General features: G+C 42.9%; 1 protein-coding gene across 4 annotated transcripts in view; it reads right to left on the minus strand.

Moving 5' to 3' along the window:
- Positions 1 to 13,537, minus strand: part of MID1 (midline 1) — a 615,186-nt gene that overhangs the window by 362,994 nt on the left and 238,655 nt on the right. The gene's annotated exons all lie outside the window — the stretch shown is intronic.

Raw genomic sequence — 13,537 nt, forward strand, 5'->3', positions numbered from 1 at the left:
ATTAACCAACAAAGTCAAAAGCTTGTTAGCGGGCACCCTCTCCCCCAGAGAAATTTGTTCTCCTAACCTCTACGCCATTCTGCACTTCCTAACAGGGCATTAACAGCTAGTGATGGTTCTTCAATGTGCGTTCTTCTTTTCTGTATCTTTCCTTAGCTGGGATGGGAAGCAACACATATGTATTAGTTGTATTTTGGTTTATTTATAGGGGAATAATTTGCATCATGTGTACATCTGTGTGTGTGTGTGTGTGTGTGTGAGAGAGAGAGAGAGAGAGAGAGAGAGAGAAGGGGGGGGGAGGGAGGGAGGGAGGGAGGAAAGGAATACTCAGAAATATTGAAAAAGTTTGAAGACCACTCATCTAGTCTTTTCAACTAATTAAATGAAATTAATTTGAACTCTAATTTATCTCCCTTCTCACACCCCTCTATTTGCGACTTACAGAACACTGTATTCTTTTTCTTAAACACTCCATTATAGTTGTTACATTTACTCCATGCAATGGCCTCAAATTTCTCCATCCCATTCTTCTTGTCTCCCCAGTCATGAGGCAGTGGGCGTGTTTTTTCCCACCCCTAACTGCTTCCCTTTGGTACACACTCATTTCCTCCCTTCCATTTTCACAAATTCAATATTTGGAACCCAGAAAGAATAAGAAACAAATAGAAATCATTACAACCAAATATTTCCACATTTGTTCTGTCTGGTCTCTCAGAGCTCCTAATTAGTCTTGCCTTAATTCTTTGGCAAATTTCAGGAACTTTCACAGTCTTCAAATGATCATCTTCCAATATTCTCACTTGGGAACTCCATGGAAACCTCCTGCCTCCATGCAATCCTAGGATTTGATTAAGAGCCATATTTTATGGAATGCCATGAGAGCTCTCACCTATCTGGCCTATTTTGTAACATTCTACAAGGTACAGGACCCAGTATGTACAGATATGTCCTCCCAAGCCTTTCCAATCAGTGGGCTAGGGAGAGCCATTATAGTATTCATTATACCTTTTGCCAGTCTTTTTTCAAATCTGGGATCATAATTGATGGGTTTTATTTATCCCATCGGTAGAGCCTTTCTTTGTTTCATGGATCTCATTTTCTTGAGCAGTCCCACTGGCTTCAAACCCTTACTTGCCATAAAAGTAAGATAAAATTGCCCACCAAGAGGCCCTGGAATACAGCCAGTCTGTTGGAATCTAAGTGACGGTCCTTGCTGCCCTGAAGCTTATCTGTGCTGGACACGAGCGTAGCCCAGAGGGCAAATAGATTGCCTGGCACACGTCAGGGTAACATAAGTATGCAGGGGAGGAAATAGCGAACCCTTGCGGGGCAAACTGAACTAGGCAAATCCACAAAGCCATGGTCAGTGAGCACAAACCAGTAGGTCGGCTGTCCCATATTCAGTAAATGAAAATGTGAGGTTTCTTTTGACCTCATGTGCTGATGTAAACCTGTGGCGCACACAACCCCCAAAGACAACGCATTCCACAGCAGGCCAGGGTCCTTGAGTCATAATGTCATCCTTGAAAAAGATCAGGAAGGTAGAAAATACGATCTTTACAACTTTTGTGTACCTAAAGGGTCCATGATCTATTAAACAAATGTAAAGAGTGATGGTTTCAGGGAAACACTAAAAGAGTCTTTAAAAATGGTCAGTTGATTCCAGTGATTTACGTCATCAAGAAACAGACCACCTTAAGTAACACATGGGCAATAAAAGCGAGCAGATGTTTGCATTCTAACCAGGGCACTAATGGAGGTGCTATGGCACGGTATCAAAGTAAAGTTTGCCATCTTCAGAACTGCCCACTGGAGTTTTAAATACAGCTGCGTAACTTTGACTCAACAACCGGTAAGCTTTCCCGGGCCACTCTGAACATCATGCCCTGCTGCAGGTAAGAATGAATAATTCACCGTTAACATGCTATGTCAAACTCATTTCCTGAAATGGACCTTGAAGCGCGTGATTGACTGTAAGATCCGAACGTGCCATAAAGACAATTCCTCGGGTTGCTGAATTACAAACATAAGTTATTATGAGCGAAGCACAGTAAAAATAAACGAGCGAGTCCAAACCCACAAGAGACTGGATTTGGAATTTCACGCACAGCCTCTCTAAGCCTCGCAGTTAGGGAGTCAAGCATCGGGTACTTGGGTAAAGCTTGATAGTGGAAATGGATTCAGAAAAGACACCCTCTCCCCCCCCACTCCCCTTCAGAAATTGACAGCTTTCAATAAATATTAAGCCAGGTTCTTCTGGCTCAGTAAATGACTCCTGGGAGTATGGAAGGCATTTAGAGGATTAACTCTTTAGGCCACCAGGCTAGAATAATTCTAGGGCCACTGCCCTAGAATAATCATTTATTAAATCAGGAATAGCCAACCAGCTCTGGAGCACCTCAGAGCTAAGGAGCCGGGATTCCTGCTACACTGGCGTTTTTGAGTAGGGACATTTAAAAAGCAAATTGTGGGGCCTTCTCTGGTGGTCCAGTGGTTAAGAGTCCATCTTGCAATGCAGGGGACGCCGGTTCAATCCCTGGTCAGGGAACTAAGATCCCACATGCCGTGGGGCAACTAAGCCCGCATGCCACAACTACAGAGCCCACGTGCTCTGGACCCTGCGTGCCACAACTAAGAGTCTGCATGCCGCAATGAAAGATGCCTCATGCTGCAACTAAGACCCGACGCAGCCAACAAATAAATAAATAAAGCAAACTGCGTTCACACTATTGCAGAATACGACTAATTACAAAAACCAGACAAGCCCTGCCATTTCTAGGGGTCAGTTTCACCGGGATGAACCCCGCCAGGACATTATTCTGCAGCCAGTCTCTGGCACCTACCCCTTGGCTGGCTGTCTTGTCACGTGGAAGAATAGTGCCCCTTTCGCCTGATTCCTGCTGTCTTCCATCACTTGCCCGCTTTCACTTCTGTGCCATCTAATCCTCTTTTTTATCAAGACACCTAGAGAACAATGTCTTCGCAGCCCCACCGACTCAAGCACAATGACCATTTTTGTCTCGTATCATATTTCTTGATTTTTTAATGTTACCTCCTCATTTCTTACTTACTTCTGTAGTTGGCTTTTCCTGCCCATTTGCTTTAACTTTGCAAGCATTTCCCGTGAAGTTTCATTCTCACCCTTTCTTTTGTGTTTTGTTTTCTCTTTCTCTCTCTCTCTCTCTCTGGTCCCCAGTATTTTCTGGCAATTTGTGGCTTGCCCCTTCTTTTCTTGATCCCTTTGTCTTCCACCTGCTTGTTTGCTAGGCTTTTGTTTATAGATGGAGGGTGGACTTGGCTGGGGAGGGGAGAGTAGATTTTTGTTGCTTTGAGACCTCCTTTCCTCTATCATCTCCTGCTACTCTTTTCTTTCTTATACTCTTTTTTCTTTTCCTTTCTTTGTTTTACCCCTGACCTCTTTGGACTTCCACATGACTTCTAAATCATCATATTTGGTCTTAAAAAAAATAGTGACCTTTTCTTTTCTTATGTTTCATTCGACTTAAAAATAATCAGTCAACAATGGCTACAGCTTATCCAAACTTTCAAAGGGAAACATACATTTGTATACATGTAACATACATAGATACATACATAGATACATAGAGTGTCGCTATATCATCCACAGTGACTCTAATAGATAAAACAAGAACTGGGTGTACTAACAGTAGTATGTGGAAATATTCTACAGGAACCATATAAGCCCTGAAAAGGTCTTGGAAGCAGCAATAAAAATTAATTTTACGATAAATATATTTTGGCATATAACAATATTCACGTTTCATTGGAATTACTAGTGTTATATATTGACATCTAAAGTTAACTGTGAAACTCCTGATCAACAGCAATAAGTTATATACGACACACACACACACACACACACACACACACACACACACAACTGTTCTTTTCCCCACAGAAGGCAGGTCATTTAAAAATAAACTTTTGTATAATCTAAAACTCACATATTGACTTACGCTACCAAAATACAGCCTGGAGTAAGCAGAGAAACAAATAAATCAAAGGGACAAGTATATATAAAATAGACTGCTTCAGAGATAACACGGGACAGGTTTTATTAACTAATTTATGACCTACAATCTGTTGGCGGAGACCTTCCTCCTCCCCAATTTCAGTCTTCCTGAGCAGGATAAACAGATCAGAAGGCCTGATGGTGTGCAAAGCTCACATCTTTATCTTTGCAAGAGCTTTATTTGGGGGCCTGGAAACAGAAGTTCTCACCATTTTTCATTCACTGTAATGTCTGATGTGCTTTCTCTTTGCTGCAACCTTCACTTTGGATCATTCTACCAGGTTCCTTCTTTATCTTTGAACTATTGGCAAATGATTTACTATTGGCAGGTCACTACATTCACAGACAAAGTGAACTCTCTCTGGTTTGACACTGTCTAGCTCCTGCTACTGCACTGTGACTCCTCAAACATCCAGACTTGGACCAACTACTATTGCACATGCTAATTAGAAGTTTCTACTGAGTGCTCCTGCTTTGAACTCAGCAAAACTAAAGCCAAGTGGGTCTCTATGAAGTGAAAAGGCAGCTCCTCTGGGAGATACAATTCGGATTTAGAATCGCCTTTTTAAATTGCTCTTATACCTTGAAATGCATTTGCATCAAAATGGACCACACAGAGAAAAAATTATAAAGGCAGGGAAGGTAGTGGAAAGAGGAAGGTCTTAAAAGCATGCCTGGGGCTTCCCTGGTGGCGCAGTGGTTGAGAATCTGCCTGTCAATGCAGGGGACACGGGTTCGAGCCCTGGTCTGGGAAGATCCCACATGCCGCGCAGCAACTGGGCCCGTGAGCCACAACTACTGAGCCTGCGCGTCTGGAGCCTGTGCTCCGCAACAAGAGAGGCCACGACAGTGAGAGGCCCACGGACCGCGATGAAGAGCGGCCCCCACTTGCCTCAACTAGAGAAAGCCCTTGCACAGAAACGAAGACCCAACACAGCCAAAAATGAATAAAAATAAATAAATAAATAAATAAACAAACAAATAAATAAACAAAGGAATTCCTTTTTAAAAAAAAAAAGCATGCCTAAGACTTCTAATTCAGATTAAGAGCTTCCACTCCACTTCCTTCTCCACTCCTCCCACACACCCAAATCCCTGCCTGGGTGTATACAGTAAACTCTCAAATATCCAGATGGAGAACCAAGCACAACTTGGTTATCCGAAAAGTCATACAAATGTGTCACATTCTTCCACCCAAACAAGTGAAATAACGAAATAAAATGCCTCCCACTCTCTCCCACCCATTTTTCTGTATGAAAATAAGTGTTTCTTGCGTGGAAAAATAACTGAATGGGGTCTGGATGGGACACTTAATCTTTCTGATAATTCAGTGAGAGATAAATGTGGCTATAAAGAGACAATAGTGGGTCAAGAACAGAGGGAAAGAAGTGGAACCAGGCGACAGGGGGAGACTTGGTAGCGACTAGGATCCTACAACGCCAGAGCACCTGCAGAGCGGGACGCTAATACCTGGTTTCCACGGGGGGCTTAACCCCTTCTGCCCTTTCACCTGCTCATTGCAGCGTTTTCCTAACCCGATGGCTGCAGCTTTCACTGTCTAATGGCTCCCTTTAACGAGGGAATATTTGGAAGCCAGAATGGAATTCGCTGAGGTCACTCAAGGGCAGCGGAATTACATATGTCGTATAAAATGCTCCCGCTAAACTGATGCTAGAAAAACAGAATGGGAAAGCCTTCACCCAAACCCTACAGGGAGTATGTAGTTAATCGACTGTGCTCATCTGTTGGTGCAAACTCTCGGGTTACATTTTCCTAAATCCCATAGTCCTCTTACAAGTGATAAGGGATCTCAGCTGAGAAAAGCAATGTAGCTTATTCCTATATGGGATCCCTTAATCCAGGCTGAGAGAGAGGAGGAGAGGGGGTTGGAATGAAATAGAAGGAATTCACTGGACAGCTGAAGCCAATAGCTGCCCTGTACATTATCAACAAGGCGAAACTTCACTAAGGTAAACTTACAGAGTGTTGAGATCTCAGCTGTCAAAACTCTCACACACCACCCCACCCCCTCGGAAGTTCTTGAAAATAGCCACTCTTCCTCTAGGCTTCATTGCTGGTCGATTTTGGAATAATAATAGTAACTCATGTAGGTAGGACCTTCGACCATATCTGAAGTTGTGTTGATTGTCCCAACAACCCTGTGAGATGGGTGTTTACGGCCTCATTTTCTTTTTTTCTTTTTTGGCCGCACTGCACGGCTTGCGGGATCTTAGTTCCGCGACCAGGGATCGAACCTGTGCCCCCTGAAGTGGAAGCGGGGAGTCCTAACCACTGGACCTCCACGGAATTCCCCTCATTTTAAAGATGGGAGAACTGAGGTTCAGAGAGACTTAGCATCACAAAGCTAGTAAATGGATGAGCGAGGACTTGAACCCACGCCAAGACTTCTGGCCCCAAAGCTCGTGCATCTTCCACTGCATCAGGCTACAAATGATTCCTCTCTCTACTGTCAAACTAGGTCAACTTTCATTGTTCCCTACATCATTAATGACACCACTATTCCTCTAGTGAGGTGCACCAAATTCCTGGGAGTCTGCCTTGACGCTTCCTGGTCCCTCATCATCGCTCATGTCCCATTCATTACCCACTGCTGTCTATTTCACCTGTGAAATATAACTGAAATCCACCCACTTCTCTTCCTGTCTACCTCCACGATATTAGTACAAGTAGACATCGTCTTTCCCTGGACTCCTCTTTTAGGCTCACCCACATTCACTCTGATGCCCTCCGATCTAGTCTCCAGGATGCTGCCAATGTGGTCTTTCTGAAAGACAAATGTCATCCCTTGTTGAAAACCCCCTGATACAGTCTGGCCATTTCCTACCCCTCCAAACACTGACTCACATCCCTTCCTACTACCTCTCAGTTGAAGCACCCCTTTCTTGGGGAAGCTTTCTCTGACTTCCCTTGATCATCTAAATCCTCCCAGTACAATCTCATGGCAACATGTAACTATATAGCTTTTATTCTAGGCAGACTTTTACTCTTGTTTGCATGATATGTCATCAACGCTTGTCTCCTACACTAGACTGTTATGTACTTGAGTGCAGGCACCACTTCGGTCTTAGCACGTAGGGTGATGCCTGGTTCAAAGCAGGAATTTGATAAATATTGTTGAATGAATGTTGAGCTTCTCCTTTTTTTCTCTTTTCCTGCTTTCTTTCCATTCCCATATCCTCATCGCTATCCCATCCCTTGTCCCATCTTCACAGGCTCTTGCTGTCTTACTTCATCTTAATGGGAAAGAAACCCACGCCAAAGCAGTAAATACGGCAACTACAATTGTTGCTCTCTCTAGAGCCATTAATTTCTACTAAAACACTCTTGACACCTTAAAAGACAATTAAATCATTCTATAATGCTGAGATTTTAGGCATCCCTGTGGGATGGGGGAGATACACTCTATTTCCTGAGTTCTCAGGGGAAATGCTTTCCAGTTTAACAAGGCTGACATTGGGATGTATCTTACACTTGTTGCTGCCCAGGGGGCAGTCATGATATAATTGTCATTGCCTGCCCATGAACCTTCTTGGTCATAGAAGTTCATATTTTTCTCACTTCTATTGAGTTCTAGGCATTATTTGAAACAAGCCCCCCACATTAGGAGAAGAGAAGTCACATGCTTGGCAAAGCCTCTCAAAGAAATGAAAAGGAGGAAAGGTTTCCTCCAGGCCAGAAAGAGATCCTCTTAGGGCTCAGGTGGGACTAGAGGAAAGTCGTCTGGACAGATACCTAGGAGATCAATGGAACCCACCAAGAGTGCTGGTTCTTAACACATTTGTGGAAATGTGTCAGAAGGGCTAAAGAATGAGCACACTGACAAGTGTAGTCACTTGGTGGATATTCCTGGGGGTATGAAGGGATAACTGCATTCCCAGGTAGGACCATTTGAGGAAGGAACATAGTTCTGGTTGTTACCTTTTGGTAGAGACTCAGAGACAGTAGAGAAGCTCTTTAAAAAGAAATGCTGTATTTTGGCACAGAACATGATGGCATCGTGCAGAAAAGCACACACATGACAACTCCAAATGAAAAGTGATTTAGCAAAGTTGGAATCTTAAAAAGTTTATCCTGACTATATTTTCCATTTTATGTATGCACAGGAGGAATACATGATTTTTGTAAAACATTGCTCTAAATAAGCCTAGAAGAATCCTTTCGATAAAAGTAGCATAAAATGCTTCAATGTTAAGAAAACACTGTTAGGGTCTAAATGGAAGAATATTTTTTCTTTCTTAATGCTGTATCTTACAATAGAGGTTATCTCAAGTTCAGTGAAAATAAGTCAGAAATAGAGAGTCACTTGATCTACGTTTTGATAAAGCCACCTCTGTGGACTGAATTGTGCCCCCCCCCACCAAGTTCATATGTTGAAGCCCGAACCCCCAGTGCGGTGATATTGGAGATGGGGCCTTTGGGAGGTAACTAGGGTCAGATGAGGTCATGAAGGCTGGATCGCCATGGTGGGATTAGTGCCTGTGTAAGAAGAGGAAGAGAGAGAGACTGCTCTCTCTCCATCAGGTGAGGACACAGTGAGAAGACGGCTATCTACAAGCCTCCAGAACTCTGAGAAATGAATGTCTGGGATTTGACCACCCAGTCTGTGCTGTTTTGTTATAGCAGCCTGAGCTGACTCATACAGCTGCCCTGTTTCCTCATCAAACCAACACCGTGCGGTCCCCACTTGCCTTAGCCAGGAGTGAACTTTTGGCAGGGCACATCAGCCCACAGGACACATCCCGTCCACATCCTAGGAGCGACATCAGATTAAATGTTATATTCCACTGGGGTGGGATGTGATGGGTGGGGAGTGGGAGAAAGAGAATGGGATCTGAGGATAACCTTGGGGGCATAACACCTTAGAGAAGTCCATCCTCAAGACCCCTGGAAAACCACTGTTATGAACTGAAGCCAGGGAGATTTCTACTTATTGTTAATGAAACAAGTGGATTTTATCAATGAACTTACTAGCCCAGTCTCTCCCACCACTCCTGTTGGAAAGCTTTCAAGCTGTCAAATTAATGCGTACCAAATGAGTATTTTTTTGTTTTGCTTATAAAATGTGTTACTTTGGGGAAAACACCTTAAAAGGGGGAAACTTATGTTTGAGATAACATAGATTGCTACCGAAGCCTTTAGAACAAGAGTCTCAAACACAAAACCTACAGGGGACAAACAGGTAACACAAATTAGAAAAGAGGACCTGGTACAAGACATTAGAAAGTATATCATGCTTCACTGAAAAGCATATTTTAAATCACCGAGTGGGCAAAATGACATATGGGACACCAGTGTTCGTCTTCTGCTTCTTCAACCCCTTAATTGCCTTTTTTTTTTTTTTTGCCGCACGTGGGATCTTTCGTTGCGGCATGTGGGATCTAGTCCCCTGACCAGGGATCGAACCGGGGCCCCCTGCATTGGGAGCTCGGAGTCTTAACCACTGGACCACCAGGGAAGTCCCCACCCCTTAACTGTTTACTCGAGGATGCCTCATCCACCCCGACACATTTCACATCCAACTAATACTTATTGATTGGCCTCCTGCCCAGCATTGTGCTAGGTGCTTTCAATACTCATAACTGTCCAGTGAATTGTGTATTTATGTCTCCAGTGATAGATGAGGAAATTGAATCCCAGAGAAGTTTAAGATGACTTAGCCAAAGCCACCATCCACTACTTTGGAAGAAACTTAGGAAACACTGCTATTCTTTTGTTTCTTAGCTTTAAGCCAAGTATATCAGTTCGAATAAACTTGTTATCTGTTCTCTAGTAGTTTATGTACTGTTTTGTTCCCCAAGGCAATACACGATGACTCTGTCAGTACAGATCGAAATAGCTGCACAATTAGATACTCATGGGGGAGGGGGGAATAATTCTGGTTTAAATAACCAAGGCCTCTGTTGCAGAACAATAGCTATAAATAATGCAGGATTTCCTGGCTCGAGCTCTTTGACCAAAATTCCAATTCTGTCACGTGTTAAAACTCAAACTGTCAAATTGAGGGGGTTCTGCTTAATTTCATCTCTGTCTCAAGTTTAGACAAGTGAAGAGCAACTCACAAGACAGTGTGTGCAGTTGGAGCCAATCTTTATGCAGATCCAGCTATCAAGCAGCCAGCATAGCTGAGAATGCTACATTCCACAAAGCACTGCTAGCCATTTTCAGTTTCCTTTTAAATAAAAATCAAAATTAACTGAACCCTGGGCAACTATACATAAAGTAACTCAATTTCTCCGAAAGCTTCACTCACAGAAGATTCCCTTCCATGTGATTGCAAGCAATTAATTAAAAAATGGAAATGTACCTTTACATTTAACTAGAAGTCCTAGTCTAGTCGTGTCTATCACCTCGCCAGCCAAGCTTTCTTCAAATATAAATAGATTTTAAATTGGTTTTGCCAACGTCCTAGATACTTGGAAAATCCTACTGGCGCAAAGCAGTTATTGATTCGCGGTCCCTGACTCTGAGCCTCACATCTACAACCCTACAAGTAACAGCATGGTGCTCCTGCCAGCCTCATAAGAATTGTCCCTGGACAATTAGTAATTTCCAGTGGTTAAAAGCCAGTATAAAAGCTCTCGAGTCACCTAGTACTCTGGAAACCTCTCTTCTTAATGTGGTGCCCTAGGAACCCCTGACAATCCAAGAAAATGTGGCCTTGAAGAATACATCAGCAAAATATAAATAGGTATCATCCAGCTCCCTGTCACTAAGAGACGCTCTGCAGGGCATCTACCGGACACGTTCTGACCTGGAAATCATCTGGTCACTGAAAGCATGAACATCTTGACCTGTGTGTTACCTGTTTTCTGCCCACCAGCTGGAAAGCTCTGACTTCAAGAGTGTCCCTCAGGACGATCAGCCAAAAAAGTGAGTGGTCGAGTAAGTTTGTAGCAAATCATACTTCAAATGCTGCTCACCGTGCAGGCAATGAGACTTCTCTTTGCGGAAATGCTATCAGTTGCATGAAGATTTGGTTTAAATTCATCTGTCTCTTGTATGCCCGCTTTTCCTCCCGAGTACTTAGCATAGGACTTCAAAAGGCACTCAATAAGTATTTGCTGAATGAATGTAACAGGAATTAATAACACAAAATGTTTTTGAAAAGGTAATTGATGTCAAATGGTAGGCAGAGAGCGCCAGAGAAAGTTCACCAGGGATAGGAATGCTGTGTACAAATTTGGTACAGGGTCTAAGGAAAGAATTTACAATTGATAAATAACTTCTGAAACCAGGTTCTTTTATGTCATTGCCTCTGGACTAGGCCACACTGGCGGCAGGAGAATCTCAGCCAAACACACTGTGATAGCAGTTTGAGAAAGGGAAGTATAAATGATAACAAGACGTTAGAAAGGATCCCAGGAGGAAACACTTTGCCATCAGCTTTCCAGGAGATCTTTAAGAATAGAACAACAATGACGACGACAGCAACACACGCACAAATACTTATTTAAATTCTTTATAGAATAAAGGGGGAAAACTGGATAACATACAGAGGACCTTGACATCCCCACCGTAGCATGAAAGATGATAAAAATTAGGGTATTTTCCATCACATTGAGCCCCAAGGCTCGGGTTAACACCGTGTAGTTGAACTTTGACTGGCTCTATCTGTATTCTGGGCCTGGATTGCCAAAGACGGTTTCCTAGCTTTTACACATCATGACAGATATAGCAATTGACCCTATCTGTACAACATACTGGGGCAAAGTGAGGAAGCTATGTGGTCCACGGATAGCCTTCAGGGGGATCCGCCCAGCCCAGGCACAGCTAGATGACCCAGATGCCAAGAGGGATCAAGTCCTGGGCATGTCTGCAACCCACTGATCATCTACCAGTACTCTGTGGCCCATCTGTTGGGAAGCTTTGCCTTAGAGAATGTTCCTCGGGATGATCAGGAAAAAATGGAGCCATCAGGTAAATTGGCAGCAAACCATACTTCATATGCTGCACTTTTTCGGGGAGTCACAACACACATTAGCAAAGGACCGTATTAATGCTCCGTTACTCTCTTTTTCCGCCCCCAGGATTTTTCATCCTCCTTCACCAGGACACTTACTAACATCTCACAGACCTAAGGAGGCTGCCGAATGGTTCCAACGTCCACACAAGCACGCAGCACCAGTGACTCGAAAAGAGCTAATGCAACACCACCACATCCTACCTGCCTCTCATTGCAGGATTAGTTCTGACACTGAAATAACTTTAATCTTCAAGAAGGAATCTTCCTGGAACTCTATTAATGGCCAGGTGTTAAATACAATAATCACTATTACTGCCCCCAAATGAGCTGCCTGAGGAGCCAAAGGTAAGTAGATTCAGGAGTCAGGGCTCCCAGTCATTGACAGTAATTCATAAGACACTGGCAAGGAGAACTCGAAACAGGAGATTCCCCAAACCCCAAGCTTACCCCCAGCGCTCCTCACCCTAGGAGACTTATCTGTCTTTCTGGTTATATATTCCTTTGGCTGTTGATGTAATTAGTGTATAATAACTGCGTACATATCAACTCACAGAAAAAATGGCAGACGTGCTAGTTGATTTGGCTTGGGGCCATCTCTTCGGCAGGGTGAGACAAGCCGGTGTAAACATCTGTTATTAACCGTGTATTTTAAAATAGTGTTTTGTGTCTCCTGGGTTGCTAATTCCCATCAAAAGCAATACAATATCAAGACTCCTGTTTTTCTGAGCAGCACCTAGGAGATAACAAGCTTTAAAACATTTGCATTAGTCTTCTCAGTTCTGCTGCTTGTGTTATTAATTTTATTTACTAAGACATCTACGGTATTACACACACTGCTTTTCTTGGTTTCATTCCCATCGAGGTGAGCAGGTTTCATTTAAACTGTGTTACCGCGAACAGTAAGGCTTTTTCAAGTCGAGAGCGCTAAATAAAACTGGCCATAGCTTTTGTTTTTATGAATAAGCAGTTGCCAATCCCTGTATTGAACCAATAGCCTCACTAGGGAATGGACCATGACTTGCAATTTTTAAAAAAGTGGCCATTCTCTCAAATCTGCTTGCTTGCGCTGATTACTTCTCTTGAAATTAATTAAAAAATAATAATTTCTTAATATGAGAAATTGGAAATTGGGTCTTTGTGCCACTTGCCTGCTCCCCAAACCCTTAGGATTAAGTCGCTGCGACAGAAAACGACAATATTTCTCTGCGAGATGAACAGGCAAATCGTTCAAAACAATTATCCAAGCTCACTCAATTAACAAAACCACCTTGCCATAAAAAAATAAAAATTTGTACCCAATTCCAAAACCATTTTGGATGGCTATACCATTAAAAAAAAAAAATCGACTTTCTTTTCAAAAGTTTTACCTACGCCCCAGAACTCAGCTGGAATAGCTTTTTCTTCTTTCTCACTCAGTTGCCTCTGATAATTGACCATTCCCGAGTATTACTAAAATTCCCCTGCAAGTCTGTTAAACACTTTCACATTTCCATGTTTAATTACATTCAGATTTCAATTTT

Source organism: Eschrichtius robustus, chromosome X, assembly GCF_028021215.1.
Source record: "Eschrichtius robustus isolate mEscRob2 chromosome X, mEscRob2.pri, whole genome shotgun sequence".
NCBI classification, from domain to species: Eukaryota; Metazoa; Chordata; class Mammalia; order Artiodactyla; family Eschrichtiidae; genus Eschrichtius; species Eschrichtius robustus.